The sequence below is a fragment of the Giraffa tippelskirchi genome, chromosome 12 (assembly GCF_054371585.1).
Source record: "Giraffa tippelskirchi isolate mGirTip1 chromosome 12, T2T-mGirTip1v1.2.pri, whole genome shotgun sequence".
Classification (NCBI taxonomy): Eukaryota; Metazoa; Chordata; class Mammalia; order Artiodactyla; family Giraffidae; genus Giraffa; species Giraffa tippelskirchi.
In genome coordinates, this window is record NC_137286.1 from 50,683,504 (window position 1) to 50,711,153 (window position 27,650).

Here is a 27,650-nt window from a genome sequence, read left to right on the forward strand (position 1 = left end):
TGGTGGTACAGTGCCAAGGGAAGTAAAGGGCCTTTTTCTTGTCCATTCACTGAGGTTTTGGAAGGTACTGAAGGCTCTTTGGGAGGAAGCATAAAGCCTAGGGCAGGAACAGGGCCCCAGGGCTGCCTAAACAGTAGCTATATCACAGCAGGGGGAAATCTATTGGGCTGGCCAAAGAGTTCATCCGGGTTTCCCCATCAGATGCTGCAGAAAAACCCAGATGAACTTTTTGGCCAGCCCAATACTTGAAGTGGTGGCTGGATGCATGGTCAGCTGGTGGGTGTGAGTTGGGACCCAGTTGCCCCTCTCTGAGAGGCTCCTCAGTGCTGCAAGAAGCTAAAGTGAGCTGAGCCTTGCCCCAAGAAAGCAGCATACTTGGGAACCCCCGGCATTAGAGGGGCTGGTATAAACCAATAGACCAGAGCAATGCCGGGAGGGACATCTCCCCGTTACTGTAATTATTTTTGTGCCTCTGCGTCACTCAACGTTCCAGTTTGAAGGGACAGAATCGATCTGCTGCCTTCCTCCACTTCCGGCCCCTCTTTCTAGCTCCTTCCTGCCTCCCTTCAACTCTGCTTGGAGCCTGGCACATCTCATGCACTGGCTAATCAGCTCTCCCCGTGTGGAGGCAGGGCCCAAGGGTGTGGGCACGCTGGCTGATCTGCTGGGAGCTCTCAGGGCTTACTCCTAATCCCCAGCTTCTGTCTGGCCGGCAGCAGATGGGATCCTCTGTGGGGAGCTCACCCAGGATGCTCCACTTTTTAGGATAAGGTGAGGTCCAAAGCACAAAAATAAAATGCTGCTACTGAGTATATCTTTGCAAGGAGCAAAGGGTTGGCATTTCTAGGGGAATAAGAGTTCTCGGTGGTGAGCTTTTTTTTTTTTTTTTTTTTAATGATAAATCTTTTCCTAATCTCAGGGAGAGATTCAGTGGTTAAAGTGGATGAGGGAAAAGGATAAAATGTGCCTGAGGTCTAGTCTGAGTACAAAGTTCTAGTGAGCAATCCATTCATTCTCCTGTTTAGGTCGGGACCACTTGCTGAGTTGCCTGAATTTAGCAGATGACAAATCCCCCCACTCTGGCCCTGGTTCTTGTAAACTATTATATTAATAACACACAAAATGTGACTTATTCCAAGATTCATGTTTGCAAGGGAATTTGAAATTACCCAAATCTGTTGGTGAAATTAGTAACTATTCAAGTTTGTCATCCAGGTCACAGGTTTCTTTATGCTTACTAATTTTTTTCTGATTAGCTTGATAGTATTTGCTATTGAATAAGATTTGGAAAATAGTAAAACTTATATATTTTAAAGCTCTTTATTCATACTGCCAAGTTACTTTTCAAAAGATGGTGCTAATTTACCCTACGACCAGCAATGCCCCTCAATGCATCCTTGATGTTTAATTATGAAAAAAATAAAACATGGTCAACTTGTTCATTGAGACAAGATGTTGCTTTTCATGTATTTGATTGCTAACGTGATTGAGCACTTTCCTTATTGACTAACTATTTTCTTTTTTTAAGCATTGTCTTTCCATGTCCTTTCCAATTAAAATTGAGTGTTAGTGTTTTCCATATTTGTTAGTAAAAGCTCTGTGCATATTGAGGTTACTAAATCAGTGACTCATGATTACTGTAATCATGTTCCCAATCTATTTGCCTTAAATTTTGTACTTATATGGTCTTCTTGCCATGTAGCAATCTAATTTTTATGTATTCATATTGCTAGTGTTTTCAGTTAAAATTCCATTCTTTTCATGCTTAAGTTTTTCCTTACCCTAAAATCAGAAAATTATTCATCTGTAAATTTGGACTGTTTTTACCATTTTAATTTTATGTGTGAGCTATTAATAATTTTCACTTTATTATGATCTTATGGTGGGAGGTAGGGAATTAATCTCTATTTTGTTGTTTTCAGTCGCTCAGTCGTGTCCGACTCTTTGTGACTCCGTGGACTGTAGCCTGCCGGGATCCTCTGTCTGCATAATTTCCCAGGCAAGAATACTGGGGTGGGTTGCCAGTTCCTTCTCCAGAGAGTCTTCCCAACCCAGGGATCAAACCTGCTGCATCGGCAGGTGTATTATTACCACTGAGCCACCGGGGAAGCCCAACTCTATTTCAGTTCATTTTAACTGTTGTTGATCAGTCTTTCAGTACCACTTAGTGAATACGCCTTTCCCCACTGAGTTGAAAACCCACCTGTATATTTTGTTCTATTTGATCTCTCTGTCTCAAAGTCATGTAATTATTATACTTTTATGTTCTGCTTTAATGTCCAGAAGTACAAATCCCTTTTCAATCTTACTTTTACAATGTTCCTTTGGTAGTTGGTTCAGATGGTAAAGAATCTGCCTGCAATGCAAGAGACCAGAGTTCAATTCCTGGGTTGGGAAGATCTCCTGGAGAAGGGAATGGCCACCCACTCCAATATCCTTGCCTGGAGAATTCCATGGACAGAGGAGCCTGGTGAGCTACAGCCCATGGGGTCACAAAGAGTTGGACACAACTGAGTGACTTTCACTTGGGTATTTTCACCCATTTATTCTTCCAGATGAATTACTGAGTTATGTTGCCAAATGTGTTGAGAAGCTAGAGCTGGTGTATTGAATTAAGAAGATGCAAACTATGACCTGCTGAATGTGGGGGTACAAACCATCCGCATAAGATTGTCAAGGGGCTCCCTCAGCATCTGAGGTTCCACTTTGGCGAAGGGGAACCTCAGGAGTGGTTTTATTAATTTTTTTTTTAATTTTACTTTTAACTGAAGGATAATTACAATATTGTGATGGTTTCTGCCATACATTAACATGAATCAGCCATAGGTGTACATATGTCCCCTTCCCCTTCAACATCCCTCCCACCTCCCTCCCCACCCCACCCCTTTAGGTTGTCCCAGAACACCAGCTTTGGGTTTCAGGGGTGGGTTTTGATTGAAGACGCAGTTTCAATACGCCTGCACCAAGAAAGCGAGCGGGCACCGTGGTGGTGGGGGGAAGGGCAGTCTTCTGTCCCAGGTCATGATCCAGCAGGAAACTGAGGACAGTGTAGTAAGCACCTGTTACTTATAAGGTGGTTGGGCCAGAGGTTGCTAATTTTTCATGGGCTTAACTGTAAGTGGTTATTTTATTTTTATTAATTAATATTTTAAAAATTGGAGGATAATTGATTTACAGTGTTGTGTTGGTTTCTGCCATATAAGAATGCTAATCAGTCATAACTATATGTATATCTCCTCCCTTTTGAGCCTCCCCTTCCCCAGCCCACCCCTCTAGGTCATCACAGAGCATCAAGCTGAGTCCCCTATGTTATATAGCAGCTTCCCACTAGCTATCTATTTTATAGATGGTAGTGATCAGGCTGGGTCCCCTATGTTATATAGCAGCTTCCCACTAGCTATCTATTTTATAGATGGTGGTGTATATATGTCAGTGCTACTCTCTTAATGTGTCCCACCCTCTCCTTCCCTTGTTATGTCCATGGGTCTGTCACTACATCTGCACTCATATTCCTGCCTGCAAATAGGTTAATCAGTATCATTTTTCCAGATTCCATATATATGCGTTAATGTATGTTATTTGTTTTTCTCCTTCTGACTTTCTTCACCCTGTAGAGCATGCTCTAGTTCCGTCCACCTTAGTTTGATTGGTTTACATTTGCCCCTTTTTATGGCCGAGTAATATTCCATATAAACATACATATATATATATATATATATATATGGATGACGGTCACTAATTTTTCATGGGCTTAACTCTAATTAGTTATCTTAAAAGGGACCCTGGAAAAAGCAAAGTAGGAACTTACGGAGGGAATCCTAAACTCAATCCTTTTCTAATTGCCCAGACTCTAGACAGGGTTATCATATTGTAAAATGCCTAGGCAAAAACTCAGAAAAACAAAAATTGTTTTTCTCATCATACTGAGTTAAGAAAAAATCCTGTTGGAATTTGGATAGGAATTATAGTTTAAGTCCACTACCAATTACATTTATATTTACGTAGTTACATTACTAGTTAATTTGGTGACAACTGGCATTACAGAACATGGTATATTTATTTATCCAATGTTTATTTTCAGTTTCTCTATGAAGCTTTGTATTTTAAAATAACAAAACTATTAAAATAAGAAAATAATAGAAAAAAACCTAACTCTCATTGAGGATTATATGCTAGGCTTTGGTTACCTTAAATACAATATCTCATTTAATCTTCCCAATTTACCCAAAATAATTCAAGTAGTAAATGGCAGAGAAGCCTAGTCAAGACTTTTAGATTCTGGAACCTGAGCAGTTAACCTCTACACTATAGCCCCTCCCTTAAGATTCCGGCAAATTACCTCCTGTAGTTTAAAGTGGCAGGGAAATAGTCTATGAAAATACTGAGTTTTGCTCTTATGTTAATAACTTATATTAAAATTTTCTCTTTGAAATTAAGTAGGTGTTAGAATAGGGTGAACTTTGCTTGAAATTTGGTAAACACTATGGATTTGAAGGGGCTTCGCAGGTGGCGCAGATGGTAAATAACCTGCCTGCCAATGCAGGAGACACAAGAGACGAGGGTTTGATTCCTGGGTCAGGGAAGATCCCCTGGAGAAGGAGATGGGAAGCCACTCCAGTGTTCTTGCCTGGAGAATCCCCTGGAGAGAGGAGCCTGGCAGGTTGCAGTTTGTAGGGTCGCACAGAGTCGGACATGACTGAAGGGACTTAGCACAGCACAACACATAAATCTGAAGAGTGAAGATTTTCTTCACACTAGGCAAATTTTTATCCAGTGCTTTGGTTCTCAATCCTGGCTGTGTATTAGAATCAGCTGAGGAGTCTATTTAAAACAAACAAACAAACAAAACCAAGCAATATCCTAACTCTCCTTATGGATACTTAAGCCAGACTCTAACGGTGGCGCTGGGAAATTGAATTTCTTGAAGAAACTGCCCAGTGATCCTGATGTGCAGCCAAGGTTTCGACCCAGTGACAGAGTAAAACTCCCGTTATTGTTTCTACTTCTGACATTTTTATTTTCCTCCTAGAGTCACCCAGAGTTCTTGGCTAGAATCTCGTTTCTTTGTCTTTCATGTCTATCATATTCTCTGATCATTTTTTACCTTTTTATATTTTTAATTTTCTTCCTGAAGGTGGACTCAACAGCCGGGCAAACCAAACAGATCACCCACTAGCTAGAAGGAAAGAGAGTTGGCTTAAAAAGGAAAACAGATGAGATCAGAACATCACCTCTCTTGACACTCACGAGTCCTCATCCTAATGAGGGAATTTGTTCCTCTCTGCCATGCCCTCTCCTTCTCCATCCACCTCAGGAAAGAATCTATTTATAAACTATTTTGAAAAATATTGCTTGTTCAGGAGCCTGACTACAAGAGACTGTATTCCCAATATGTGCTTAACGGCCCCATTTGCACACCCCACTGTGTCAGGTACTATACAGTAAGTCCTCAACATGTGAACCATCAAGTTTCAAGCTTTCAAAAATGCAACCGTGCATCTGGTTCCAGCAAAGAACCAGAACCCGTGCCATCCACATCTGTCGTTAGTGAAATCACAGCTTGCACTCCGTCTCCTAGTATTGATAGTCCTTCAGCTCTACCATCTCCCACTTCGTCTCCCTCCTGCATCAGTAACTCTTCTGGCCTGTTCACTCCATGCCAGCCCCTGCATGACAGCCGTTTTACTGTACTACTGTACTTTTCAAGGTCCTGTACTATAAGATTAAAATTTTTTTTTGTGTGTGTGTTTTTTAATGTATTATTTGTGTGAAAAGTATTATAAACCTCTTACAGTACAGTACTATATAGCAAATTGCATTTGTCGGGTACCTTGGCTAACTTTGTTGGACTTACAAACAAATTAGACTTGCCAATTCACTCTTGGAACAAAACTTGTTCATATGTATGGGACTTACTATAAATATATTTCATGAGTATAAGGCCAGGGATGTTGTGGGTGCATCTAAGGTGAGCACAAAGCCTGATTCAGAGTAGGTTTCATCAGAGATGCTCCCTGCCACCCATCAAGACTTAAGTCATGGTGCTCACAAGTGGGGTCCCCAAACATCCTCACTGAGGACTCAGCTGGGAAAGCAGGGGTGCCCTGTCTGGAGCATCTTTAACTGCTCAGCTTTCTTTTGATGGGTAATGGTTCTGCTCATTTGGCCTGTGAGCCATTTGGACACCAGCTCCCTGCTTGTTCTCTGCTGCAGAGCTGGCACCCAGGTCTGACTCCTTCTCCATCCTTTCCTCTATGAGTGACTGAACAACACTGGACTCTCCAGTTAAGATACTTAGCACTTGGGCTTATCTTCCCCAACGTTTCATCTATTCTCCGTCCTGCCCTTTCCAAGACACCTGTTTAAATAAAAGCTTGAGGAAGAGACAGTGCTTGTGGGCCATCAAACCTCGAAGCCTGTATTTGTTTATCCAGGAATACCCTAGAAAGCCAAGATCCATGCAATAAACACTGTGCACATTGTTCTATTTGTAGGACACAAATGGAGGGGAGTATGTGTGTGTTCGATGCCTACCATTTCTAAAGAGTAGACCTCCTTTGCTCTTTGCCAAAAATTCCCACAAGGTAGAAAGTATTATTCCCACTTTACAGAGAAGCTGAGTCACTCATCCAGTGTCTCATGGTTGGCATGTAGTAGAGTTGTGATTCACACCTTCAGATCCCTTGTCCAGGGCTCTTTATATTGGGCATGTCTTCACTGAGAGTCTCTAGAGATGAATAAGGAGAGATTAATTGGGAACAGGCTGGATTCACTAGATAAGCCATCTCCAGGCGAGACCCTCCTGAGCTCTGAGCACACGTGGCCTGTGTCCCCTCACCATTCCTAGATTACTCTTTTACCTGGAAGTCACCCAGGGCCATGTAGAAGGCTGCTGCCCAGAGAGATGCCCTAAAGTGGTGCATAGGGTAAATGGGGGGGGGTGCATTGCTCTGGAGGTTACCCCATCATAAGGCATTTAGCTTTGCCAGTTCAAAGTTGTACTCAGTGGCTCAGTCCTGTCTGGCTCTCTGCGACACTATGGATTGTAGCCTGCCAGGCTCCTCTGTCCATGGGATTCTCCAGGTAAGAATACTAGAGTGGGTTGCCATTTCCTCCTCCAGGGGATCTTCCTGACCCAGGGATCAAACCCATGTCTCCTGCATTGGCAGGTGGGTTCTTTACCACTGAGCCACCCGGGAAGCCAGTTCAGAAAGGATTCTTAAAATTCCTTGGGAAATAGTTGTCCATGTAGCCCTGCGGTGCTCTCCTCACCGTGTGGCTCCTCTTCCAGCCTCCTCTTCTCCCTGTTCAGGAGGCTGGAAGTCTAGATCAAGGTGCCTGCAGGTTCATTTCTCCTGAGGGCTCTCTCCTTGACTTGTGGACAGTAGCCCAGTTGATGTCTTCCTACGTGGGTTTCCTCTGTGTGTGTATCTCTGGTGAATCTCTGCATGTCCTCCTCACAGAATGGTCCTCCTGGGTAATCCCCAGGGTGGGCAAAACTGTGTCTTGCCTTGCTGGGGCTGGTTTGCTCTTCTTTTCTCACCACATTCATTACATTATCAGAAGCTATTAAGATTTACATGAAACCTCCCAGCCTTGGGGCCCATCTGTTCTTGCTATTTATTCCCTCAGGGGAGTCACGAATCTGTCATCTGCGATTTTACAGTTCTCCGTATCCGAGGTGCCAGTGCCGTGTTTCCTCTGCGAGGCCACGTTGCACAACTCTTCTCTTCGCGCAGGGCTCTGGGGGGTTCGTGCAAAGAATGACACCCCCTTCAGGAAGTGAGAAGCCTTCTCCTGAGTGCCAGGCACAGCCGCCAAGTCCTGCTGGGAAAATATGCACCCTTGCTTCACAAAACAGAGACCCCCAGACCCAAATAGGGATCAGAGACCTCTTTTAAATCAGACTTAAAACAGCTTCCTGCTGTCCAGAGATACAGCCATTATTTGTTCTTGAAAGGACAGGTATTAGTTTGCCAGAGCTGCTACAACAAAATAACACAGATGGGGAGGCTTGTTGTTGTTCAGTTGCTCAGTCGAGTCCGACTCTTTGCAGCCCCATGGATTGCAGCACGCCAGGCCTCCCTGTCCATCACCAAGTTTGTCCGGAGTTTGTCCAAGTTCATGTTCATTGAGTTGGTGATGCCATCTAACTGTCTCATCCTATGCCACCCCCTTCTCCTTTTGCCTTCAATCTTTCCCAGCATCAGGGTCTTTCCCAGAGGAGGCTTAAATGACAGGAAATTTTCTCCCTGTTCTGGAGGCTGGAAGTCTAGATTGAGGTGCCTGCAGGCTCATTTCTTCTGAGGGCTCTCTCCTTGACTTGTGGACAGTAGCCCTGTTGATGTCTTCTTACATGGTTTTCCTCTGTGTGCGTATCTCTGGTGAATCTCTGCCTGTCCTAATCTCTTCTTTTTTTTTTCAAAAATTTATTTGTTTATCATTTAAAAATGTTAATTTTGTCTGTGCTGGGTCTTCGTTGCTGTGTGCAGGCATTCTCTAGTTGCAGAGAGCGGGGGCTGCTCTCCACTTGTGGTTCGTGGGCTTCTCTTGCTGTGGAGCACAGGCTCTGGGCCCTCAGGCTAAGCAGTCGTGGTACATGGGCTTAGTTGCCCCACAGTGTGTGGAATCTTCCTGGACACCAGGGATCAAATCTGTTTGCCCTGCACTGGCAGGCAGATCTTTAACCGCTGGACCATCAGGGAAGCCCCTAATCTCCTCTTCTTATAAGGACACTGGCCAGATTGGGTCAGGGTCCACCCTGAGGGCCTCACTGAACGTCCTGCTCAGTCTCTCAGTTGTGTCTGACTCTGTGACCCCATGGCCTCCTCTGTCCATGGGATTCTCCAGGCGAGAATACTGGAGTGGGTTGCCATGCTCTCCTCCAGGGGGTCTTCCTGACCTCGGGATCCAACCCGCGTCTCTTATGTCTCCTGCATTGGCAGGCGGGTTCTTTACCACTAGTGCCACCTGGGTCACCTCTTTAAAGGTCCTATCTCCAAATACAGTCACATTCTGAGGCGCTGGGTGTTCAATGTATGAATTATGAGGGAACATAACCTATAACCGAGAGTTAATAAGTGAGAATACAAACACTGTTGAGTTTATGTTCTATGCCAGGCACTGTACTTGCAGTTTCACATACATTTGCCCATTTATCAAAAAGGATCTTATAGATTATGCAACGGCGATCCTGGCTGAACTCTGTATAATGACCACTGGCAGTCAGCACAAGAGGTGAAGCTCCCCTTGGGAAGCTGGAAATTTAACACCAGGGGATAAAGAGCAGAGAGAGAAATTTAAGTTTCCTCGAAGAGAGAAAAGGGCCCCCAGCCCCACTGCACTTGAACGTAACTGGATTGAATTAACAATGAAGGTAATAATAGTGATAGCAATTGAAATTTGTTTTTTTAAAGATATTTATTTATTTACTTGACTGCATCGGGTCCTAGTTGCAGCACGTGGGATCTTCATTGCGTCATGGGGGAATCTTTCATTGCAGTGCATGGACTCTCTAGTTGTGGCACACGGGCTCCAGAGCACGTGGGTTCAGTAGTTTCAGCTGGCAGGCTTAGCTGCTCCATGCCACGTGGGGTCTTAATTCCCTAACCAGGGATTGAACCTGTGTCCCCGCATTCCAGGGCAGATTCTTTAACCACTGGACCATCAGGGAAATCCCTGAAATTTGTTGAGTGCTTGCTGTGTTCTAAGTGCTTTTAGCATTTGTTGTTGTTGCTCAGTTGCCAAGTCATGTCTAACTCTTTGCGACCCAATGGACTGCAGCATGCCAGGCCTCCCTGTCCCTCGCCATTTCCCAGAGTTTGCCCAAGTTCATGTCGATTGAATCGGTGATGCCATCCAACCATCTCATCCTCTGTCGCCCTCTTCTCCTTCTGCCTTCAATCTTTCCCAGCATCAAGGTCTTTTCCAATGAGTCGGTTCTTTGCATCAAGTGGCCAAAGTATTGGAGCTTCAGCTTCAGCATCAGTCCTTCCGAGCTTCTAGTGTATGACATATTTAATTGTTGCCATTCTAAAGAAAGAACACATTTAACACTCTTACGAGGTGTTGATCAGTCAAGTATGTGCAGAAAAACGAGCTTCTCAGAAGGCAATGCTGGCAGTGCCTTCCAAATACTGCCCAAGAAAGAGTACATTCTAGCCAGCAGACCCAGGTATTGGCAAGGCTGTGCCTACTGTGGGGGCACAGATGCCAGGGTCTGAGCTGGAGGCCAGAGAGGGTGACTCATCCACCTCTGCCTCCTCCAGTTCTGTTCTTCTCAGCATCCTTCCAAATACAGATGGATCTCCCATGCTGGTCTGCCTAATAAGATAGGGGTTGCTGGCCATGCCAAGATGAGGATTCTGACTTACCGGGAGATGTCTCCTTGCAAACCAGTCAGGCCTTCTTGTTGCTGTCTGGAATCCATGGGGAATGGGAGAGAGACTTGTATTACAGCCTTGATGAAACCTGATTTGGGGTGACAGCCAGACCTTGGGCAGGGATATTATGTTTGTTTCTTTTGCTGCTGTAACAAATCGCCACATAGCGGGTAAAAATGACACGCGTATTATCTTATAAGGGCTTCCTGCATGGCTCAATGGTAAAGAATCCACCTGCAATGCAGGAGACGTGGATTTGATCCCTGGACTGGGAGATCCCCTGGAGGAGGAAATGACAACCCACTCCAGTATTCTTGCCTGAGAAATCCCATGGACAGAGGAGGCTGGTGGGATACAGCCCATGAGGGTCAGCAAAGAGTAGGACACAACTTATCGACTAAACGGTTAATAAATTATCTTACAGTTCTGGAGGTTGGAGTTTGAAATGGGTCTCCCTGGGCTAAAATCAAGGTGCCTGCAGGGCTGCATTCTTCTGCAGGCTGGAGGAGAGAACCTGATCCCTCGCCTTTTCTGGTTTCTAGAAGCCGACTGCATCCCCAGGCTTGTGCCCTTTTCTCTACCTTCAAATCCTGCAGCTTAGCGTTCTCTAATTTCGCTCTGACTCTCCCCCTCCTGTCTTCCTCTTTTCTATGAGGACCCTTGTCATCACAATGGGTCCACTACCATAGCTCAGCATAGCCTCTGCATCATAAGATCCTTTACTTAATCACACCTGTGAGTCCCTTTTGCCATGTCAAGTAGCATGTCCACAGATTCCAGGGATTAGGACGTGGATAGCTTTGGGAGGTCATTCTTCTGCCTCCCACAGTTATGCTCTTTTAAAAATTCGTGTCTCTTTGTTTATTTTTTTGACCGTGCCATGTAGCATGGAAGATGTTAGTTCCCTGACCAGGGATCAAACCTGGATTGGGAGCATGGAGTCTTAACCACTAGACTGCCAGGGAAATCCCCCCACAATTATCCTTACTGAGTTAAGAGCACCCTTTAGGGAAAGACTTTGCTGGTGGCTCAGATAGTAAAGCGTCTGCCTACAATGCCTATAATGCAGGAGACCCAGGTTCAATCCCTGGGTCGGGAAGATCTCCTGGAGAAGGAAATGGCAACCCACTCCAGTATTCTTGCCTGGAAAATCCCATGGACGGTGGAACCTGGTAGGCTACGGTCCATGGGGTCACAAAGAGTTGGACACGACTGAGCGACTTCACTTTTGGGAAAACTCTTGGATGACAGTCAGCTCTTCACTTTAGTGACACCCAGCCTCAGCACTGGCTTCACGGTCTAATTTTTGAAGTTGGATGTCCCTACCTGGTGAGACAGTGGGGATGTCATCATAACCCATGTGAAAGTCCAGGAAACTGAGGGTCACAGAGGAAGAGTAGTTTTCTGGGATTGGCACCCATTTTGGCCAGTAGCCCCATCATTGACATTGCACCATATAACAGACAGGGACATCAACACTTATTTCCATTAGTATTTCCATCATAAGAAGGAATATAGTTTCCTCGTGTCCAACTCTTTGCGATCCCATGGACTATACAGTTCATGGAATTCTCCAGGCCAGAATACTGGAGTGGGTAGTCTTTCCCTTCTCCAGGGGATCTTCTAAACCCAGGGATCAGACCCAGGTCTCCCACACTGCAGGCAGATTCTTTACCAGCTGAGCCACAAGCGAAGCCCAAGAGTGCTCGAGTGGGTGGCCTATCCCTTCTCCAGCGGATCTTCCTGACCCAGGAATCGAACCAGGGTCTCCTGAATTGCAGGCGGATTCTTTACCAACTGAGCTTTCAGGGAAGCCCAACCAGGTGGCAGGAAAGTAGAAATGAAAGCATGTTGTTTAGTTGCTCAGTCCTGTCTGACTCTTTGCGACCCCATGGACTGTAGCCTGCCAGGCCCCTCTGTGCATGGGATTTCCCAGGCAAGAATACTGGAGGAGGGTTGACATTCCCTTCTCCAGGGGATTGTCCCAACCCAGAGATCAAACCTGAGTCTCCTGCATTGGCAGGCGGGTTCTTTACCATCCCATCCACCAGGGAACACAAGTCTATTTCTTCATGTAATGTGCCAGGGATTGCCCTATTTGTTTCAAAAGCTAACAATCCTTGCTTTCTGGAGTCTCTCTGAACTTCTTTAGTGTAAAACTTAATCAACAAATCAGGGTACAGACCACCTTAAGAAGGAAGTAGGCAGATTTCTTATTTTGTTAAATTGTTCATGCATACATGGATTCTTCCATTACACATGGAGTGACTTTTCTTTGGTGGGTGTTGTGGGGAGTATAGAGATGTTGAAAGTGTGATTATTGTTCTGAAGCAGTTCAGTCTGGTCATTTGTACTGTAGACCACAGAGGAAATCTTGTAGACTAGGCTTTGAAGCTGAAAGATGGACTCAACTGCTAAGTTCCATCAATCACCAGCTGAGTGATATTTGGCAAGTTGCTTAACCTCTCTGAACCTGCCTCAGTTCCTCCTTCCATACAATGGGATAATAACCGTACCTACCTTGGAGGGTCCTTGTAAGGACCAAATGAATGTCAAGCTCCCAACTCTGAGCTGAGGGCATGGCAGATGCTCATGAGATGTTCTCAACCTTTCTTTCCCCTGGCTGCTTAGCCTTATCTTTAGAGAAATGAGAAGACTGTGCATGAGATGGGGTGGGGAGAGTGGGAGGTAAATTTAAGCATTCCTGGGATGTTCTAATAATGCGCAGAGGCCAGGCTGAAAAGAGATCAGCTGCGCCTTTTGTGTGCCCAATGCAGAGCAAACTCGTTCGGCCTCGCCCTCTGTTTGAGGCTGCCAGAAAGGCTTTCTCTGCTCCAAACCCTCACGCTGGCAGCACTGTCCAGCATCATCTTCCAGAAGAAAGGCTCAGTAGGTGTTTAGAAAGCAGACTGTCCACCCTGTTCTGATTTTGGAAAAGAAAAGCCCTTTCTGTGGAACAAATAACCTTTGAATCAGAAAGAGAAGAAATACGCCAGAGGCATAACAGATGAATAGAATAGATCCAGGGATAGCCCAGAAGGGTGTTTGTGTGTCTGGAGCTGAGATGCCAGTGGGGAGGTGGGGTGAGTTGAGTAAAAGGAGGAGAGAGACTTTTGGTATAAGAGTTGTGCCAGGCTCTGCGTGATGCCTTTGTAAGTGGAGTTCAGGTTTTAATCCCTGAATACTGGAGTGCAGAAATAGTCCTGGCGGTGACCAAGCTTTCTTTTTACTGATTGATTGAGATATGCTTGATGAACAATGCTATGTTAATTTCTGCTGTACTGCAAAATGACTCACGTATATACATACATACCTTCTTTTTTTTTTTAATCTTCTTTTCCATCATGATTTATCCCAGGATATTGAATATAATTCCCTTGTGAGATACAGTCCGGATTTCTGTGTTAACTCTGCCAAGCCAAGCAGATTCAGGAGTGGTTCTTTGAGATTTTCTTCTCTTTTTCTCATTAGATGTATTAAAGTGACTTGCATTTTGTGGACTGTAAGGAGACTTGAGTGGAGGGAGGGAAGAATGACATTTGATGGTCTTTGCACAGAGAAGCATCCCTCAGGTATCTGAGCATATTCCACAGATAAAAGAAGGTGAATGCACTTCTGAATGCTCTTATCTTCTTAGCCTTATCCCCAGGGCTCAAATCAAACCTGAGATGGCGGAGAAAATGCCTCTCCACCGGCGGGGACACATGCTGTCAGCAGCTCCGCTCTGTCTAGCAGAGATTGTCAGCCTCCTTCTGGGAGCTGTTTTCACCCTCTCCCACCAGTGAGTCATCCTCAGAGGCCAGTTCTCAAGAAGGTGGGATGGCAGAGCGGGAGGAGGTGTCAGAATGTGAAAGCTGTTCTGTTCTTTCCTTGAAAATTAACTTGGCAGCTTGTAAGCAGTGAGTTTTCTGCACGGAGCCAGAACAAGTGAGCGGACCAGCTAGTGGGCCAGGGTCTGGAACCCACCCCCATCTTCCACTTAATTGAGTACGACATCCCGACATTGCCTTATGCAAGTCTCATCGTACTGCTTTACAAACAGGGGTGAAATAATCATGATGACAGTTTCTATGGGAGACCCTTGGGATCAAGTCATTTCAACAAATATTTAATGTGCCCTGGGCCAGTGGTGAAGAACTCTGCCCACCAAGGCAGGAAACTTGGCTTGGATCCCTGGGTCGGGAAGATCCCCTGGAGAAGGAAATGGCAACCTACTCCAGTATTCTTGCCTGGAAAATCCCATGGACAGAGGAACCTGGAGGGCTACAGTCCATGAGGTCACAAAAGAGTCAGCGACTAGACAACAACAATGGGTCAGGTATGTGCCGTATGCAGAAATAAGTACATTGAGGGTATCTGCCCTCAAGGCAATGGGAAAATGAACATGTACACGACCATCATGTAATGTCAGTGGAAATAAAGGCTGTGGCCAAGGTATAAAGTGCCGGGTGTGCCAACGAAGGAGAAATCCTTGTCTGCAGGAGCTGGCATGGGGGGAGGAGGGAGCAACCAAGTGAGATGGTGAAGCCATCCAAAGTCTGGGAAAAGCCCAGAACTGGAACATGATCTGAGGACACAGATGTGGCCATGAGGTGGACAGAAGCCAAAGGAAGTAACACATGGAGCATCCAGTGTGATGGCTATGGGGATCCTGGGGAGCCCTGGGGGTTCTGATGCTGGGGAAATTGGTAGGCAGCAGGGAGCCACCCAAGGCTTCTTTTTTTTTCCCCTAGACATGGACCATTTATTTATTATTTTTTTAAATTGGAGTATAGGGCTTCCCTGGTGGCAGTGGTAAAGAATCTGCCTGCAATGCAGGAGACTCAGGTTCAAACCTTAGGTCAGGAAGATCCCTTGGAGGAGAGCGTGGCAACCCACTCCAGTATTCGTGCCTGAAAAATCCCCTGGACAGAGGAGCCTGGGAAGCCTACAGTCCATGGGTCATGAAGAGTCAGACACAGCTGAGCGACTTACACTACTAATAGTTGCTTTACAAGGTTGTACAGTAAAGTGAGTAAGCCATGCGCATACGAATATCTCCTCTTTTTTGGATTTCCTTCCTGTTTACCAGGTCACCACAGAGCACTGAGTAGAATTCCTTGTGTTATACACTCGGTTCTACCAAGGCTTCTTTGGAGGGAATTGTTTTGGTCTGATCTGGTCTGCCATTGGAGGCAATAAGTGGTTTTAGGCTTGTTTGCTGGTTATACTCTTCGCTAATTGTGTGCCCACGAGCATGATTTTCCTTGGGCTCTACTTCATCAGCTGTAAAGTGGAGGCAGAAATGGTGCTCACATAGGGGTCTTGGGAGAGTGGAATGGGATGATATGGGGAGAATGGTTAGCTCATGACTGGCACTTGGAAGGCTCAGCAAAGGGAATGCCTGTCAATAGCCATTCAAGGAGAGGCTCCACGGTGGGGAGCAGGGTGGGGGTGGTACTCGGGAGATGAGGGGCTGCAGGCCTGAGGCCACGTGGTGGATGCTGTGTTGGCAGCTGGGGGAGGCCAGTGCCTGAACCTAGGTGGTGGTGGGGACGGGGAAAGAGGGCCTGTGGTGACGTGATGCTGAGATTGCAGGGCTGGGAGGTGTGGGAAGTGGGACTGAGGAAGGAGGGAGCAGTCAGCTGCTGGAGTTCCAGGATGAGGGCAACTGGGAAGGAGGACGGGGCGCTGCTGGAGGAATCCTGGATTCCAGCTGAGCATTTCAGAGGCTGGTGGACGTCTTAGTGGGCAGAGTCGTGAGCTGATGGCAAATTCAGGGGGCAAGGCAGGGCTGAGTTACGTGCTAGGGTTCAAATGTGATGTGCGGGAAGTGGTTGAATAGTCTTCCAGGCAGACAGAGTAGAGACAGAAGGGAAAAGTGCTGTGAGAGAACCTTTAGGGAATATTCCCATATAAAAAGGAGGTGTGGTCCAGTGGCTAAGATTCCACACTCCCAAGGCCGGGGACCCCGGTTCGATCCCTGGTCAGGGAACTGTATCCTTCACGCCACAGCTAGAAGATCCTGTGTGCTGTGACTAAGCCCCAGTGCAGCCAAATAAATGAATATGAAAAGTTAAAAGGAGGTGGAGGATAATGAACACGGAATGAGAGAGAGATGGGGGGCGATGAGAGAGAGAGCATTCAGGGAGGAAGGAGAGAGAGCCAGGAGAGGGCTGGTGTCACAGACCCCAGAAGAGAGAGATCTGCCCAAGGGGGGATCCAGGAGGATGGGGACCCACAAGAGACCCCTGAATGGTAATTAGGACAGAATCAGTGGGTCTGGAGAAGACGCTGCCAGCCAAGTCCTGAGAACAAGAAGTGTAGCTCCAGCGGTGAAGAAACAAGTATGCAGGCGGGGATACAGGCCAGCGAACCCAGACATTTCTCAAGATGGTGGAAGAAGGAAGGAGACAATTAGATCGACTTAGTGAGGAAGATGGTAGGAAGAAGTGTTTTTAGAATGTGCGGTACTTGAGCATTTTTACAGAATAAAAGCTAAGTGAGAAGGAAGACCTTGAAGATGCACGGGAGGAAGTGGTGGATGGAGCCAAGTCTGGGAACCCACGGGGGCAGGTGGGGCTGAGAACAGTGGGGGGCTGGTCTTTAGGCAGTGATGGTGTGCAAAGAGCCTGGATGGGAGGAGGGTGCAGACGTTTGGAGAGAAGGCTGTGGGACTCAGTGAATGGGGTAAAGTAAGAGGGAAGGTTTTGGAGGTGGGTGGGGTTTATGGAAAAAGTTTGGAACAGCCCTCATGGGGGATAACTAGGCACTAACCATGGTCTCAACAAACTGACAAGCAGAAATGGGGCTCAGTTGATTTGAGCATCCAGACTGAAGGCTGAGCTGATGAGCCCGTATGTGTGTGTGTGTGTGTGTGTACATATGTAATCCATGCATATATAGGTACATATATATATATATATATATATAGTGTATATATACACAAATGTTTTCTTTTGATTGTTTTTGTTTTCTGATGAGCATGGTCAAGCTAAGCAGTGGGAAGAAAGTGGGATTATGCAGGGCTGGAAATTGTGCCTGTCTGTGGTACCTCATGAAAACTAGCATTGTTTCATTTAAGGTCAGTGCCTGGTAAGGAACAGCAGACTAAAGACAGGCTTGTGTTGTGTGCTAGACCTTGAGAAATTAGCTCATTTAATACTATGAAAACCCTATGAGGGAGGCCATGTTATTTTTAATAATAGTTATTTATTTATTTGGCTGTATCTTAGTTGCAGCATGTGGGATCTAGTTCCCTGACCAGGGATCGAACCCGGGACCCCTGCATTGGGAGCTTGGAGTCTTAGCCACTGGACCACCAGGGAAGTCCTGAAGGCCATGTTTTGCAGAAGAAGAAACTGAGGGTCATAGAAGTGACCTGAATGTGGCCCGACCTAAGATAAGCAGCAGGCTTCCCAGCTGGCACAGTGGTGAAGAATCTGCTTGCCAATTCAGAAGACACAAGAGATTTGGGTTTGATCCCTGGGTTGGGAAAATCCCCTGAAGAAGGAAATGGCAACCCACTCCTCTATTCTTGCCTGGAGAGTCCCATGGACAGAGGAGCCTGGTAGGCTACAGTCCATGGGGTCACAAAGAGTCGGACACGCCTGAGCATACACACACACACAGAGTAAGTGTTGGTGGGGGGACAGCCCAGTGAATCTGTAAGGACTTTGCCTTTTGTCTCTATCTGGTGGGTGCTGCAGTAGACGTGGGTTTAGGGGTAAGGATGCACAAAAGGGAAGCAGTTCCATGGGGTCAGATGCACCAGTGAGCAGCGGGCTGTGACTCTAGAAAAAGGAACAGCGCAGAACCCAGCCTCCTGTTCCACTACTCTGAAGCAACATATGTGGGAACTTTCTCTTCCCTTCTCTCTCTTTTTTGAGGCTGTCTGCACAGGAATTGACAAATTCTAATGATAGTCTATTTTGGAGGGAGTGTTCAATTATTCAGACACAGGCACAAATAGAACGTCTCCAGCAGCCTCGACATCCTGCTTGAACCCACAGATGTCAATTTCCTGGACCCTGTCAGGGTCTGCAGACCATGCCCCAGTGGGAGGTGGGGGCAGGGATTTCATGCACTGTCTAAACGCTGCTGTCCGGAGCCAGAACTCCAAACCCTGAAGGTGTCCATCTGCAGGCTGAAGGGACTGCGGGGCAGGGCATGGCTCCATGACGACGGGGCTTCTTCAATTTCCCCTGTCCTCCTCCTCGAGGGCGTCCTGAGCCGGCCAGGTGTCCCATCCCTTGAAAGCATCCACTGCGACCTCCACTTGTGCTGCGATTACACCTGCGGTTTTGCACGTCTCAGAGCTCCAAAAGGCTCATGTGTGAATCACGACGATGTTCAGGAAAGTTCCAGAAGTCAGGTGTGTTTCGATTTCTCAACCTGGGACTCTTCTCTTACCTCTCTGCTACTTTCTTCTCATGATTCCTTCTCTTCTCAGGAACTCCTTTATCTTGAGGATGCTCAGGCAAGAGGCCATTGAGGATGGCTCTGATTCTAGACTCTCCCTGTGGAAATCCCTGGAGGACTGGACAGAGCAACCATGTAGCTGCAACCTAGGGCTGTTATTTAATTTATATCCAAACCCAGACACCAGAGTGAAAAGGGGGTGCTCTTCAATAGTGACCCCAGGGTGTCAGACATTAACAGGCAGTGTCCAGAGCAATTTGCGAGGATGGCCACTCTTGAAACAATCGGAGCTGGGGGGGGTGGTTGCAGTTAAATGTTTTGTTTATCTTTAAACAACTTCATTTTCCTCATTGGTTGAACTGAAATCTGCTTTTTGTGATCCTGTTGAAGTAATACACATCATATGCCAGGCCCAATCCCTAGCACAGAAGTGTTCGATATATATTGACTCCTCTTTTTTCCTAAAAAAAAAAAACCTCAAACAAACTCAATAAAAACAATAGTGGCAGCAAAAACTGCTCTACACCAAAAACCATTGGTAGGTTCCCAGCAGGTAGCGTTGAACGCTGGCCTATTTTTGCCACCTCCCCTACCCCTGGCGTTCATGGTAATCCGTAGGTAGAGGATTGCTTTTTCACTCAACCGTTTTCTTTTCTTCTCAGATTGTCTTGTCTCAGGTGCTTCTCACCCCACAACCCCCCTTTTATTTTCACTTTTACCTTCCAAAGAGATTTTGTTTTGACACATATTCCCCCTATCCACCACCCTCTTGATCCTCCTCATGAAATTAAAAAAAAAAATTCATTTATCTGCCTGTATTGGGTCTTGGTTGTGGTTTGCATGATCTTTAATTGTGGCATGTGGACTCTAGCTGTGACATATGGGATCTAGTTTCCTGACTAGGGATTGAACCAGGCCCTCCTGCATTGGGAGCATGGAGTCTTAGCCACTGGACCACCAAGGAAGTCCTGTGAAGTATTTTTTAACTTTTAATTTTATATTGACGTCTAGTTGATTAACAATGTTGTGATGGTTTCAGATGTACAACAGAGTGATTCAGTTAAGGTATACATATACATGTATCTATGCTTTTTCAAATTCTTCTCCCATTTAGGTTGTTACATAATATTGAGCAGAGTTCCCTGTACCGCACAGTAGGTCCTTGTTGGTTTTCCATTTTAAATATAGGAATGTGTATCTGTCCATCCAAAACTCCCTAACTATCCCTTCCCCCCATCCTTCCTCCTGGCAACCATAAGTTCATTCTCTAAGTCTGTGAGTCTGTTTCTGTTTAGTAATAGGTTCATTTGTATCATTTCTTTTTAGAATCCATAATCTATATCATATATTTCTTTTTCTCTGTCTGTCTTACTTCACTCAGTGTGACAATCTCAAGGTCCATCCATATTGCTGCAAATGTCACGATTCCATGCACAGAAGGAAGTGCTCTGAATCTCTGCCTTGCAGGAGGGTGAGAGAACCCTCATGCATTTTCCCATGGCCAGTTTTTTAGATATTCAACTCCTCTTTCCCTACACACAACTTTGATTTTTTTTTTTCAGAGTTAGCTATGAATAGAAATATAAACTATCACGTTTTGAAAACTTTGTAAATATCACTACCTTCACAGACCTTGAGGGATCTGGGAATCCCAGGGTAAATCACTGGTCTCTGATACACAAAAGGGTGACCTGTGTTCTCTGGAGATAATTCAGCAGGAAGGCATTCAGGCAGCTACCAGTGGACGGTGCGGCTCAGGGGTGAACCTCAGTAAGTAGGAAGAGAGTGGGCTGATCTCAGCGGGCTGTTGGGAGTTTTGATTCAGGGCTCATGCACCTGACAATTCCAGAATGCAAGGTTTCAGGTTGTGGGGCTTTACTCTCTAGGGACCTTTGGTATATTTTTGGAGAGAAAGCTTTTTTATTTAATTTTATTTATTTAGTCGGTTGTTTTTGGCTGTGCTGGGTCTTCGTTGCTGCAAGCAGGCCTTCTCTAGTTGCAGCAAGCGGGGGCGACTCTTCCTTGTGGTGCTCGGGATTCTCATTGCAGTGGCTTCTCTTGTTGTGGAGCATGAGCTCTGAGGCGCGTGGGCCTTAGCAGTTGCGGTACCGAGCTCTAGAGCACAGATTCAAAGTTATGGCACCCAGGCTTAGCTGTTCCGTGGCATGTGGAATCTTCCCGCACCAGGGATTGAACCAATGTCCCCTGCTTTGCAAGGCGGACTCTTAACCACTGGACCACCAGGGAAGCCCCTGGAGAGAAAGCTTTCATCTCCATGTGTTGATCCCAGCCAGCAGAGACCAGTGAGAGGGTCCAACCCTTTGGGGTGCTTGTTCCCAGGCATGGAACTGTGCAGTGGAATAAGGGATCTTGTGGGTAGCTGCCAGCAATCCCCTACGTCTTTTATTTCATCACTGGCTAGATTCGCTGAGTCCTGATTGGACTGCGAAGTAGGAGCAGGCATTCCTTCCACAGTCTCTGAGCTTTGGTAGGCAAATCCTTTCTAGCTGTCATCATGTCTGTCTTTCCAGGAGCAGGGATGGCTTCCTCTTTCCCTGGGGAAGGTGGGAGCAGTGGCAGCCAAGGTTGGTTCTTCTCCTGGGCTGAGAGGCATCTGGAAGCTGGTTCACAGGAATCCAGGGCAGTGATGGAGTGGAGACTGGCAGGTTTGGCTGGAAAGGAGAAGAGAGATGACTCTGGAAGGACTAGTCATTCCTCCTATCCTGGCTGTGGGCCACTTCTCCTGACCAGGAAGAAACTGCTGCTCCTTAAGGAAAGGTTGAATCCTGTGTAGAAGTTGATCTGTATGGCAAAAACCATTACAATATTGTAAAGTAATTAGCCTCCAATTAAAATAAACTAATTAATTAAAAAAAAAGAAATCAGAAGTATCTCTCATTTTCAGGGAATGAAAGTCTCAACTGAGAAACCAGTTTTTGGACAACTTGGGAAAATCAGGTCATTACTGAGCCTTGGTTTCTCCAGATGAGAGGTGAGAGATTTGGGTGGGGTAAATTCTACATCTCATTGAATGTTCTTTTTTTTTTTTTCTGGTTCTGGAAAATTTTTAAATCATTTTGTGGAAAACTTGAATATGATGGTGGGGCACCCCTCCGGACTCCAATGACTAATCACCCCAATTACTAATGAGTGTTTAAGCCATTCTTGTATCAGAATCCAACCAGCTCAGTCATTTCAAAAATTGTGTGGTTCTCAATGTGAGATTGAAGAGGTGAGTGGCATTAAAACATTTACCACAAAACTGTTACTTATTTTAAACTTATAGTTGGATTTACTGTGGATAAAAGTTCAGCAAATAACTAGGAGTAGCCACATGTCAGGCATCAGATGGTGGACAAATTATGTGTTTATTTATCTTTAGACTCAGAAGTCTTACTTCTAATATTTAGTTTCAAAAACATGGTGGCAAAAATGTGAAAACCTATTCATATAAGGCTATTAAGTGTAGCTAAGAACATCAACTGATTCAAACATACCAAGTACGTTTAGACCCACAGGTTCATGATGATTCTCAGAATAAAATGCCTCGTTGGTCACTTTTAGAGAATTTAGGAGGGGACTTCCCTGGTGGTCCCATGGCTAAGAGTTCGCCTTGTAATGACAGGGACACTGGTTTGATCCCTGGTTGGGGAACTGAGATTCCACATGCCCTGGGGCAGCTAAGCCAGCTTGCCTCAACTAGAGAGCCTACGAGCTGCAGATTACAGAGCCCACTAGACATAGCTAGAGAGAAGCCCATGTGCTGCAACAGAAGATCCCAAATGCCAAAACTAAGACAGAGGTGGCCAAAAAATACATAAATGAAAATTTAAAAAAATAAAGAAGGAAATTCCCTTAAAAAAAGATTTAGGGAGCCAACTTATTTTGAGAACTGGGGAAAGGATTAGATAGTTCCCTCGCCTTTCCTATGCAAACTAGCTTAGGACAATTGAAGAGTAAATGAGGGAAAGCAGCTTCTTTTTATAGAGTTATTCTGAATAATAAGTAAAAAGAATGATAAAGCTGGAATTTTGTCACCCTTTATTTCTGAGTCTAGGCAGTGGTCACCAATGTCTGCTAACATGATGAAAAAGACAAGATGTTATGTGCTTCTTGGTAGAAATACCATACCATTGCTTGTGAAGTAGCTTTGGAAAAAACTAATCTGAGAATAAGAGCAGCAATGTCCAATAAAACTTTCTGTGATGTTTTATATCTGCGTCATCCAGTATAGTAGTCCCTGGTCTCATGTGGGTATTGAGAACTGAAAAGGAGACTAATGTGACTAAGGAAATGAATTTTTAGAATTTATTGGGTTGTGATTAATTTAAATTATAAAATTTAAAAATTGAACTACAGTTGACATACAAAGTTGTGTTAGTTTCTGGTATATAGCAAAGTGATTCGTACGTATAATGGAAAAGAAATGAAGAGAATATGTATATATATATACATGCAAGTTATACATACATATATATCCATATTCTTTTTCATATTCTTTTCCATTATGGTTTATTTTATGGTATTGAATATAGTTCCCTGTGCTACACAGTAAGACCTTGTTTATTTATTTTATATACAGTAAATTTTACTTTATTTTATAGTAAATTTACTATAAAATACAGGCTTCCCTTGTGGCTCAGACAGTAAACAATCTGCCTGCAATGCAGGAGACCTGGGTTTGATCCCTGGTTTGGGAAGTTCCCCTGGAGAAGGAACTGGCAACCCACTCCAGCATTCTTGCCTGGAGAATGCCATGGATAGAGGAACCTGGTGGGTTACAGTCCCTGGAGTTGCAAAGAGCCAGACATGACTGAGTGACTAACGCTTTCACTCAGTTTATATATTTTACATATCTGCTAATCTGAAACCCCTAATTTATCCCTCCTCCATCTTCTTCCCCTTTGGTAACCATAAATTTGTTTCCATGTCTGTGAGTCTGTCTCTGTTATGTAAATAAATTAATTTGTGTCATATTTTGGATTTCACATATAAGTGACATCGTATGGTATTTGTCTTCCTCTGTCTGTCTTAATTAACTTAAATTTAGGTAACCATATGTAGCTAAGGGCTGTTACATTGACCACACAGCTCTAGACTCACCTGTGAACTTATGGGAGACACATGGCACAGAAGAACATGTTAAATGACACCATAGGAATGCAAACAGCAGAACATACTCTAAAGAAAAATCTATAGAACAAACTATTTTCACCAGTAAATAAGATATGATGAATAAAAACCCGATAGTCTGGGGAACATGTAAATTATTAAAAACAAGTGATAACCACCAATTACAAGATGTGGAACATCTTTGAATCATGATTTAACAAAGAAACTAAAAAAATAATATTACCAAGTTATTACTATTTTTTAGGTGTGATCACAGAACAGTAATTATTTTAAAAAGTATCCCATTATTTTAGAGACACTGCTGATATCTTTATAAATGAAATCATATGATGTATGTGATTTGATTCAAAACAATCCGTGTATGTGTGAGGAGGGAGAGAGGGTAGAGAATTGAGTGGGTGTAGATCAAACAGGATTGGAATGAGCTGGTCATTGTTCAAGCTGATTGGTGGGTACATGGGAGTTCATTATATTATTCTCTCTACTTTTGAATGTTTGAAAATTTTCACGATAAAATGTGAAAAGCAAAAAGAAGTGAGGGAAATTTCCAAGAAGCCTCTCTCCAAGTTTAAATAACAGCAACAGCAAGAAAAATTTCACCTTTGACTTAAAATCTGAGCTGGGAACTGGGGGCCGTAAAGGATGCACACATGGTACCCAGAAGGAAAGGCAGGGTCCCCTGAGGGCGCATACCACCGTCAACCCTGCAACCGGGAGAGTAAGTCTGGAGCTGGGACGAAGATCTCTTTTTAAGCTGCCACCTCAGGTTAAAATGATTCCTGATCTGTAGTGTCCCTGGTTCTCAGAGAAAGCAAAAACAAATTCTCTCTGGAGGAAAGCATCTTCCAGTTAGGCGTGTGGGATTCTACAGATTAAGGTCAGACAAGTATGAACAAGTATTAGGGTGAATATAAAAATTACCATCCAAACCTGGACACTTTTGGTGATGAAAGAAAGTGATAAAAGAATTTTTGTTGTTTAGTTGCTAAGTCGTATCCAGCTATTTTGCAACCCCTTGAACTGTAGCTCGCCAGTCTCCTCTGTCCTTGGGATTTCCTGGGCAAGAGTACTGGAGTGGGTTGCCATTTCTTTCTCCTGGGGGTCTTCCTGACTCAGGGCTGGAACCCATGTCTCCTGCATTGGCAGGCAGATTCTTTACCACTGAGCCACCAGGGAAGCCTTGCTAAAATAATTAGCAGATGTTAAATTACTACAAAAGAGATGAATGAGGATTTTCCTGGAGAAACCAGTGATCCGCCTGGCAAAGGTGTGGAAAGAAGACCCACCTCTTCTGCTTCTGGAGTTTGGTGGCAGTGAGAGATTGCATCTCACCCCAGATCATTTGGAAGTTGATCTCATGCTCTGGGTCAATGGTTCTCAAAGTGTGGTCCTCAGACCAGTAGCATCCTGGGAATTTGTTAGAACTGTAAATTCTTGGACTCTCCCCTAGACCTAATAAAGTAGAAACTCAGGGGTGAGGCCTAACAAGCTGTTTTGGAACAAGTCCTTTTAGGACAGGTCAGTGGTCCCCAATCTTTTTGGCACAAAGACTGGTTTCCTAGAAGACAATTTTTCCATGGACCTGGAGGGAGGGATGGTTTTGGGACGATTTGAGCGCATAACATTTATTGTGCACTTTATTTCTATTATTATTACATCAGCTCCACCTCAGAGCATCAGGCATTAGATCCTGGAGGATGGGGACCCCTGATTTAGGTGATTCTAATGCCCTAAGTTTGAGAACCCCTGGCCTGTGCTCAGATGTGGTCCATCACTCAGTTGAGTCCATCTCTTTTGCGACCCCATGGACTATAGCCTGCCAAACTCCTCTGTCCGTGGAATTTTCTGGGCAAGAATACTGGAATGGGTTGCCATTTCCCATTCCAAGTGATCTTCCCAACCCGGGGATCGAAATTGTATCTCTTCTGCCTCCTGCATTGCAGGCGGTGGATTCTTTACCACTGTGCTACCTGGGAAGCCCTGTTTGAGAACCACTGGCCTAGGTAAACATTTTTTAACTGGTGTTATCAGCTGTTAACAAAATTCGAATGAGCATCACAATACCAATGACATTTTTCTTACAAGTAATAGCAGATAGGAAGAGAGTTGCATTTTTCCCCATAATAAACATTTAAATGGCACCTGGTAATTCTATAGTCTAATGACAGTCTTTCAATAATTATCTGTTGAGAAGGATTTTAAACTAATACAAATGCCTTTTATCATTTTATGTAAACATTTTCTGTCTCAAAGGTCTAGTGATTCTGCCAGAGAATTAGAACAAAAATATCACTTTCTCAAAGGAGGATTTAATTAGGTGTATGCCTCTCCTCTGTGTTAGTTCCTGGAATTTTCCTCCAAGTTCTCAAACAGCTCTGGCTTATTTAGGTCATTTAGGTCTGGTAGTCACTTAACCTGGGATCTAAGCTGCAGCCGTTCCTGTCTGTTCTCTTTGTTGTCTTCCAACAAAAATTGTAGCACAGGGCTGATGCCACTTTCTTTTTCTTCACTGGGTTTCCTGTACTAACCAGACTGAGTTTGGGGGTATGTATTGGATATATCTGTGGCTTAACACACTCTCTTCTCTCTAAGACATGCTTGCACTTGTCCTGAACAAGTTTCTGGCATGTCTCAGTGGCTGTTTATCACCTTTGTATCAAGCGTAATAGGATGGGCTCTCCCCATTAATTAGAGCCTTCCTAGGAGTTGATAAACGCACCCAGAGAGTCTCTCTGACTCAATACTTGGGCCATCTGATGCACAGAGCTCACTCTTTGGAAAAGACCCCGATGCTGGGAAAGATTGAGGGCAGGGGGAGAAGGAGATGACAGAGGAGATGGTTGGATGGCATCACTGACTCAATGGACATGAGTTTGAGCAAACTCAGGGAGATAGTGAAGGACAGGGAAGCCTGGCGTGCTACAGTCCACGGGGTTGTAAAGAGAGGGACCCGACTTAGCAACTGAACAGCAACAGCAGATTTATTTTGGCTGTGCCGGGTCTTCGTGGCAGCGTGGGCTTCTCTCTAGTTGCAGTGGGTGGGGGCTGCTCTTCAGCTCCCATGCTCAGGCTTCTCATTGTGGTGGCTTCCCTTGCGGCAGAGCATGGGCTCTGGGGTGCATGGACTTCTGTATTTGTGGCTTGTGGCCTCAGTAGTTGCAGTTCTGTCTCTAGAGCACAGGCTCAGTGGTTGGGGTGCATGGGCGTAGTTGCTCTGTGGTGTGTGAGAACTTCCCAGACCAGGGATCAAACCCATGTCTTTTGCATTGGCAGGCAGAATCTTTACCACTGAGCAACTAGTGAAGCCCCTCTCTGCTTTCTTATGGCCACAGGCAGCAAATGGAAACCCATCTGGCCTTCAGTGGACATACGTTCATGCTATGATTTCCCTCACTTCCTCCAACTTCTCTTAAAAATAGACCTATTATTGTGATGGAAGCTAGAATTCTTACAACACTAAGGGAGTAGTTCTTATACTTGAGTGGCGTATAATCAGTGTTTCTTAAACCCCACTTCTGAGATTGGCTGCATTATGGGGGGAATTTTAACATACAGTCTTGGAGGGATTTCCCTGGTGGTCCAGTGGCTCAGACTCCACCCTCCCAGAGCAGGGGGCCCAGGTTTGATCCCTAGTCAGAGAAGTAGACCCACATCCTGGAACTAAGAGTTTTCACATCACAGCTAAGACCTGGCACAGCCGAACAAATAAAATACAGGTTTTTTGCACCCCTTCTC

General features: G+C 45.0%; 1 protein-coding gene across 6 annotated transcripts in view; it reads left to right on the forward strand.

The window, feature by feature from the left end:
- SV2B (synaptic vesicle glycoprotein 2B) overlaps positions 1 to 27,650 on the forward strand; it is a 266,204-nt gene that overhangs the window by 48,060 nt on the left and 190,494 nt on the right. Inside the window, exon 3 of one of the 6 annotated variants that reach the window (XM_081550465.1) lies at positions 21,688 to 21,774. The exons of the other annotated variants lie outside the window; for them this stretch is intronic. The gene's annotated coding sequence lies outside the window, so the exon portion shown is untranslated. The remainder of the gene's footprint in view (positions 1 to 21,687; positions 21,775 to 27,650) is intronic. 6 annotated transcript variants of the gene reach the window in all.